Source organism: Cyprinus carpio, chromosome A6, assembly GCF_018340385.1.
Source record: "Cyprinus carpio isolate SPL01 chromosome A6, ASM1834038v1, whole genome shotgun sequence".
NCBI classification, from domain to species: domain Eukaryota; kingdom Metazoa; phylum Chordata; class Actinopteri; order Cypriniformes; family Cyprinidae; genus Cyprinus; species Cyprinus carpio.
Window position 1 is genome coordinate 14,175,315 of NC_056577.1, and position 7,752 is coordinate 14,183,066.

General features: G+C 40.2%; 1 long non-coding RNA gene across 1 annotated transcript; it reads right to left on the bottom strand.

The window, feature by feature from the left end:
- Positions 1-283: 283 nt before the first annotated feature.
- Positions 284-6,855, bottom strand: LOC109074687. The gene is made up of 7 exons (XR_006160239.1): positions 4,856-6,855; positions 4,558-4,736; positions 3,125-4,452; positions 2,208-2,309; positions 1,864-1,990; positions 1,433-1,577; positions 284-1,215 (listed from the first exon to the last, which is right to left on the bottom strand). It is a non-coding gene; the product is annotated as an uncharacterized LOC109074687 (long non-coding RNA).
- Between the last annotated feature and the right edge of the window lie 897 nt (positions 6,856-7,752).

Here is a 7,752-nt window from a genome sequence, read left to right on the forward strand (position 1 = left end):
ACTTCAAAATTTGCTAAGCTTTGGTTAATAGGTGACAAAATACTTTTTTAGGGGCCATGTCAGTTATTTCAGACCATCAGCACTGAGGCCTACATATGGGATAAATGGATTCAGTTAGTTAATGTGGAGAACATAAGGAACCAACAAAGGTTAATGACACTTGTCTATCGTCAAGTAATGATCTGCTTATAAAGAAATCAGTGAGATCAAAGATCAAAGATGCTTCATTGCTTGCCCCTCGCTCCCTCCCTCCCTGTATGATACTCAATAAACAGAAGACGGGAAAAAAATGCTTTATTGTCATTCCAGAAGATCTTGAATGTTACAATGGTTTGTGTGTATTTGGTGGTTATGATGTTATGGTGTGTGAGAGTAATTTGTGTGTGTGTGTGTGTGTGCGTGTGCGTGAGTGTGTGTGGGTGTGTGTGTTTGTGTGTGAGTGTGTGTGTGTGAGTGTGAGTATGAGTGTGTGTGTGTGTGTGTGTGTCTGTGTGCGGGGACATACCTGTATGTGGGAGGTGGGTGTGTGTGTGTGTGTGTGTGTGTGTGTGAGGGGGGACATACCTGTATGTGGGAGGTGGGGGGCAATGTCAAATAAAAAAAAAATAATAAAAAAATAAACACACCTAAGATAAGACTGGAAACATATAAAGCTGTCCGACACCCATATCATGCAACTTGTAAATACACAACTTACACACAACATTTGACTGTCTGTATTATGGACACAATCTTTTATGGACAGATGAGGAATTAGCTATGTTTGAGGTTTGATATCTCGATTATTTAACACATTAACACACAATGATTATTGATTTTCTATGACACCTCGATCCAAAGCCATAGAAACCCTTTCAACATTGTACACAACAAAACCCCAGGCAAAGTTGCAGAACCCAAGGGTACAAGCACCATAATACAACAACAATCTCAACTACAGTAACCACATCCATCAACACGTCAACAACCACAACACCCGCCACCACAACAACAGTCCTCATCAGAAGTCCTCATCAGAACAGCTGAAATCAGAGTCTATAGCATCAAGTTCTATGTCTTCTTCTTCCAACTCCATCTCCAGGTGTGAGTTATCATTCAGGATAGTTTTGTTTTGGCTGTTGACTAAAAGCATTTCTGCTTTCAGTTTGCTGAGCCTCTGATGAACCAGACACTGCAGTCCTTTTTGTGCATCCTCAGAGAAGTCAACAAGAGAGGCTGCAAAAACATAACGACAAATCAATAACGAAGTCAATAACATTTGTTAGTGTGCACATGCATTCCAGACTGCCTAGTTAATTGTTGTAATCACGGAAATGGGGATCTACACCAAACATACTCACTTCAGCAAAACTGTATTTAAGTTGAAAGTGTAGTAAAATACTGCAGACACTTCTATTCAAATAAACAGTGACACAGACATAGATGTGCTTACAGTTTGAAGAAAGGGCTCCCAGTGTCAAGTATTTGCTTTAGTGTTGTCCAGTGTTGCAGCATTTCCTTACAGAGGATTACTTCTTCCTCCTTCAGGCATTGCACAGCCATAAACTTATCAAATACCTTCCTTTTGGTGTGAAGGTCTGCAAAAGGTGAAAGTGGAGTTTTTATGTATAGAATGTTTTTATTTATCATTTATTTTTCCAGGTGAGTCCCATTGAGATATTACATCTACTTTTCAAGGAAGCCCTGTGCAATGTGATTGATGTCTAGATAGACAATATCAAGACTGGATTTTGACATTTCTGCGACATAGGTCTAAGGTTTACATGAGCATGGAAACCCTGATAGAAACCAATATTGCGTAATGAGACAGAACGTAAATGTTTTTCTATTTAAAAAAAAAAAGAGAAAAAAAAAAGACCTTACTTTCACTTTGCCAAGGCCACTTGTCCCACGGTTCAGCCAGATGATTGTACTCGGCAACAGCTGCTGCCAGGCATTTTTTTGTCATTTAAAATAACTTTTTGTATCTTATGTCGCCTCTTGTTGCTATCTGAAAAAAAAAATGTCACAGAGTATTAATTTCTTATAGTTGATTCAGATTTTATGCGTATTGCTATAGATAAACTGTCGGGACAAGGCTCCATTAGCTGCATAGGTACAATGGACATTTTCTAAAGGGTCACAGTGTGTATGGTTAGTAACTGAAACATTAGAATTGAGTAGAATTAATAAGAACCTAAATATAGGTGTATGTAACTCTGAAATACCTGTTTGTTTGAAAAGGTTTAGGCTGCGTACTTTGACGAGGACAGCCAGCTCCTCTATCCATGCCTGTATTGCACCAAGGCTACCATCACTTTGATCAGTTTCTAAATTAGAATTATATTACTCAGTATATGCATGAAATTGCAATCACTCAAATACAATTAGCAAGTAATTTAAAGGAGAAATCTGGCCGATTTCTACATGGATCTTGATCGCTAGATGTCGCCAAGTACTGTTGATAGGAAATACATGACCAAAATCGGTGCTACTGAACTTGAGAAGCTGTAGCTAATGGCCAGTGCTCCCAGTAAGCTACAATGCTAGGACTGGGGGCATCATCTAAATGTGCCTTTTTGCCTCTTAACAGACTCCACAATTAATGTATTGAAAACACACTGTTTTGTCACGTAAGGGCCCTATTCATGTTGCACAGAAGTTTTAATGACATTTCAAGTCTATTAAGAAGCAAAAAGGCATGTTTAGATGATGCCCCCAGACCTAGCATTGTAGCTCACTGGTACTGGCCCATGGTTCCAATGGTACTGGCCATTAGCTGCAGCTATTCCAGTTTGGCAGCATCGATTTTGGTCATTTTTCTTTCCCTTATTGACAGTACTTGGGGACGTCTAGCGATCAAGATCCATGTAAGAATTGGCCATATTTCTCCTTTAATTTATCAAGTAGCAAGTAATTTAACTAAGCAAGTAATTTTCAACACACATTGCCCACTTTAGAGAGGTGAGCAATAATCAATGAAATAATACAACAAACACATTGTTGCAGTTGGCTCAGCAATGCAACTCCAGGAATGTTGATAAGCACATTGATATACAGTGTGTGCTATAATGCTGAAATTTACCATAATTAGTTGTCAATGTGCAAGGTTCTATGATGAAAGTTTTTAAATAGGCAAACTTACCCTCTTGCCCACTTCTGCACATCAGCCACCCACAGCTGCACAGTGTCATCATCAATGCCAAGCTCCTTTTTTGCAGCATTCAGGTTGTCCTGATGTTCTTGAGTATCCTTACAGTCTAATATTAGTAAAAACAACAACAACAACAACAACAACTACTACTACTACCACTACTAAAACAATCAATCAGTCCCATTTGTATGAATGTTGTTTGAGTTCATTATGACAATAAAATTGTTGAAAAATTAACCTTTAAGTATCTCTGGCTTAAAGTGTGACTCAGGTTTTCCAGCTTCCTTTCATTCCACCCTAAAGCCAAGAGGGTAAGCATGTCTTTTCATCCTGATTTCAAGAAAAGCAGATTACAGATCATCTTTCCAGCTTTTTTCTGAAAAGAAACTATTCCATTGTACTTACGAACAGTACACAGACACACATATATCTAGCCACTCCCACATACCTGCTTTAGTCATGTACTTAGTGATAACAGCTGCCCTGGACAGGAAACTGTTTACCTGTTCCACCTCTTCTCCGATAGTTGAACCCGCACCTTCCTGGAACGCGCCTCCCTATTTGATCTTATAAGTTAATACATTAGAAGTTGTTTATAAATGAACTATTGTACACCTACTAAATTAGTCAGTAAAGCTGAAATGTACCTTGCATTTCCCAGAGTGTGCCTTGGCATGCATAATTGAAAGAAAGGGGCACATTGACAGCAGATTCCTGAGCTCAGGACACTGCTGAACCACCACCAAATAAGGAAAAAATTTACAGGCTACATCTGAACACAGGAATGAGATTGTTCCTGGGGCACTTTCTGTTAACTCCCTCTGGAGGAAGAGAGGGTACGCAAAAATCTCCCCTCTAAACATATTCAGTGACCCAAGGAGGACCCCATGGCAGCAGACAGCTATTTCCAGTCCCTCCTCATCCTTAGCTGCTGTCCATGTTGAAGAACCACATGAGCCCTTTCCAGAGGCCTATACAAGAATTGTAATAGCATGGCACGATTTATGAAGCCCTCTAAGGCATATGACTGTCAACAACTCTTCTCTGGCATCACAATTTGGCAGTTGTATTATTTACAGCCTTTGATATAATAAAGCAAAGCAAGGAAAGGCATGCGTGTAAATTGGGGAAGTTAAAGCCTCCTTCCTCTCAATACTGCCAGTGATGTTACAGTGTTAGTTAACAGCAAATATTAATGAACAATGTAGTGCCAGCAATTAACGTCGGCAATGAGACAAAAACAAATATTTGAACTTACATGTTTTGTTTGTGTGTGGATGTATTGAACAAACTCATCAAAGTGTCCTGGCTCTGGAGTGCTGAAAAACAGACAATTTTGTTTTCATTATATAATCTCTCTATTTTACATGTGCTGTTCATACAATCTACTGGTTAACTGACATGTCATTCACAATGTAATGTACCTTGAATTTGATTTGAAGCGATAAAGCTTGTGATTACCATCCACTGATACTGCAAGCATCTCTGGACTGCAGGCGGGGCAATTGAAGAACATCTTCATACACAGCTTTTTTACTTCATATTTTAAAGCTACCCATTCCGAGAAGCTTTTGTAAAATGTGTCTGGTGATATCTTGCCAGTCTTAAGACAAACAAAATTACAGGGATATAATATTTGTGCAGGTTGTGTTGTAACTCAACATAAATGTTGATTAATTGAATGAATGTAACTAAATTGCATTTTGTAAAATGAACACTCACTCTTCCGAAACGCACTGTCCTTGCATCAAGCACTTCAGAGAGACCCCTGGTGCTGCCATCTTCAAGTCATAAAATGACTGAAAGATATCAGTGGCATATAGTGTGCAGAAGTTTGTGGTGCCACTGCTTGGCCAGTATCCATCACGCTGGATGTCCTTGATGAAGGGGGACCATGTGACACAACAGCTTGTGCAACTCACCACTGGCATTGAAAGGTTGTAGCGACCTGTACGGAGCATGAATCCAAATAAAGTAATACTGCATTTCCTCAAATAATGGACTTAATTTACCTCACCAGAATAAGGCAATACTTCTTTGGTTGTAATAAACTGTTCGTGAAGTGTAATTGGTCAATGTTCTGAATGAAGACTGATTCAGTTTCTATTTGCATTGTTAAGGCTACTCAATTATGCTGTGATTACAAATTGAAACACCAACATTCCAGTGGAGAGAAGACTGCTACAAAAGACTGCCTGTTTATGTAATCATCATGGATTTCACGATTCCAATAATATAATTACAACTAAACAACTGTGTTAATACAAAACAGGATGCTGTTTGGATGATACTTGCACCTAAAACCAGGCAGTAAGTCCCCAGAAGTTGGAATACCTGGGCGTCATCGGTGACCCCACCCTCTCAGTCCAGTCACATAACAAAAACATCACCCAAATCTGCCTTCTACCACCTAAAAAACCTCTCAAGAGCACTCTGAAACTGAAATTCACATCTACTCTTTCATCAGCTCCTGTCTGGCCTATATTGCAATGATGTCCTATCTGCTCTGCCCAGCAAAGCCCTGGACAGTCCAGAATTCAACTGCCAGGATCCTAACATGCACAAAACCTTAGCAGCATATCACACCCATCCATCGTCATGCAACTTCACTGGCTGCCAATCCCACATTACCTTTAAAATCCTCCTACTCACCTATAAATCCCTCCATACACTTGCACCCCAGTATCTTACTGGTCTCCATCACCCCCAAATCCAGTCACGGCCCCTGTGATCCTCTGAAAATGACCAGCTTGCCATCCATCGTACCAGACTGCGGACCTTTGGGGATAGAGCCTTTTGTATTGCTGGTCCCACTCCATGGAATAACCTCCCACTACACAAACGTAGTGCTCCCTGTCTGGGCATGTTCAAAAACACCTTAAAGCACACCTATTCACTGATGCCATTGGCCTTTAATCCTCCTCCCCTACCTGTCACGGCTGGTAAACCGTGATCTCTGGGTTTTGCACTTTGTGGTGAAGTCGGTGTGTTTCGCGTCTGCACTGATTAGTTTGTGGGCGTCTCCGTTAATTGTCATCAGCAACAGCTGGCACTCATTAATTATTCTCTATATAATGGCTTGTCTTACGTCTTGTGTTTGTGAGATCGTTGTTTAATGTCGTTTCCCCTGTCTGTTGGCTTCAGTGTTGTCTGCGTTTGGATGTTCTTGTTTCCCCGGAACCTCATCCACTCTCCGCACTATCACTCTGCCACAAAGACTTACCTTCGGCTCTATTCCCCGCAGTTCCTGTGCCATCCTCTCCTGCTGCCTTCTCACCGTCATCATCCGGATTCCTCACCACCTCACCACCATCTTGGATTGTCGTCTTCCCAGCATCATTGTCTCATTCCTGTTTGTTTGTTTATTTTCATTAAATTGTATAACTCGCTATTGTTTCCAGTCCTTCATTCACCCCGCCGTCACACTACCCCACCTTTTTTAAGCGACCTTGGGTGCTAAGACGTTATTGTTATTTTTTTTGTCATCATCATCATCATCATCATCATCATCAACAACACTTGAAATCAGGCAGTTACACTGTAATAAGTAAGCAGATGAGCAATCCAGAGTAATGCATTCTTATAGAATAATTCCATAGGATTTCACTGTGTAATGTGACAAGATGTCTTACCATTTATAGTTGTGACTGCCACAACCCTTCCAGGTGACACATGGATGCTGCCTGAGCAGTGGCACACACGATCTGGTCTCAGAATTGGCACCATCCATGCTAACAATCAAAACCACAACATTCAAAAAATGTAATTTCAAAAAAAAAAAAAAAAAAAAAAAAAAAAAAACATTGCTGCAACTGTAAATATATGTAGATTTTATATAGACTTTGAAAAACTTTGACAGGAATAAAACATGGCTGATATGTATTAAGGACTCCTTCACTTCATTTACAGCGATATCGTTGACTTGATTGCAAATTATTGCACAGATACTATTTAAACTGAACTGAGCTGCATGATGACATCACTGAATTCAATGATGAACTGCCTTTAACTGTCATTTTGCATTATTGACACACTGTTTTCCTAATTAATGTTGTTCAGTTGCTTTGACGCAATCTTTTTTGTTTAAAGCGCTATATAAATAAAGATGACTTGACTTGACTGACTCCTGTTAATGGGTACCTGTTTGCTGATGAAGCTCTAGTAGAGGCTGCAAAAACTCTCCATTTAATTGTTCTCGGTTGTGCAAGACAAACCGAGAGTGCACAATTAAATCACAATCTAAACAAAGTAATGGGAGAGACAGGCAGTCCAAACACTTCACAGCTGGTTTCCCAAACTGGCATCCAGACTGTGGGTGAGGGTCCTCACTGGCCAGCATATTTTCAGTGAGAGATGGCCTGGCCTCTTTCCATTTCTCTGCGGACAGACTTTCCTAATCTCCCATTCTGTTGAGTCTTTGTCTGTTGTCTCAGGTGTATCCTCTACACCAGACTCCAGCAGGTCAAGAAGCTCCTTGCGAAGTACCTCGGATTGAGATACTGTCAAAAACAGTAAACATTATTGCTGTTATGATGAAAGCACAATTATCCAGGCAATTACTGTCACAGTTTGTCACTCTACACTGGCTTCCTATATTGTTATATATATTCCCCCAGAAT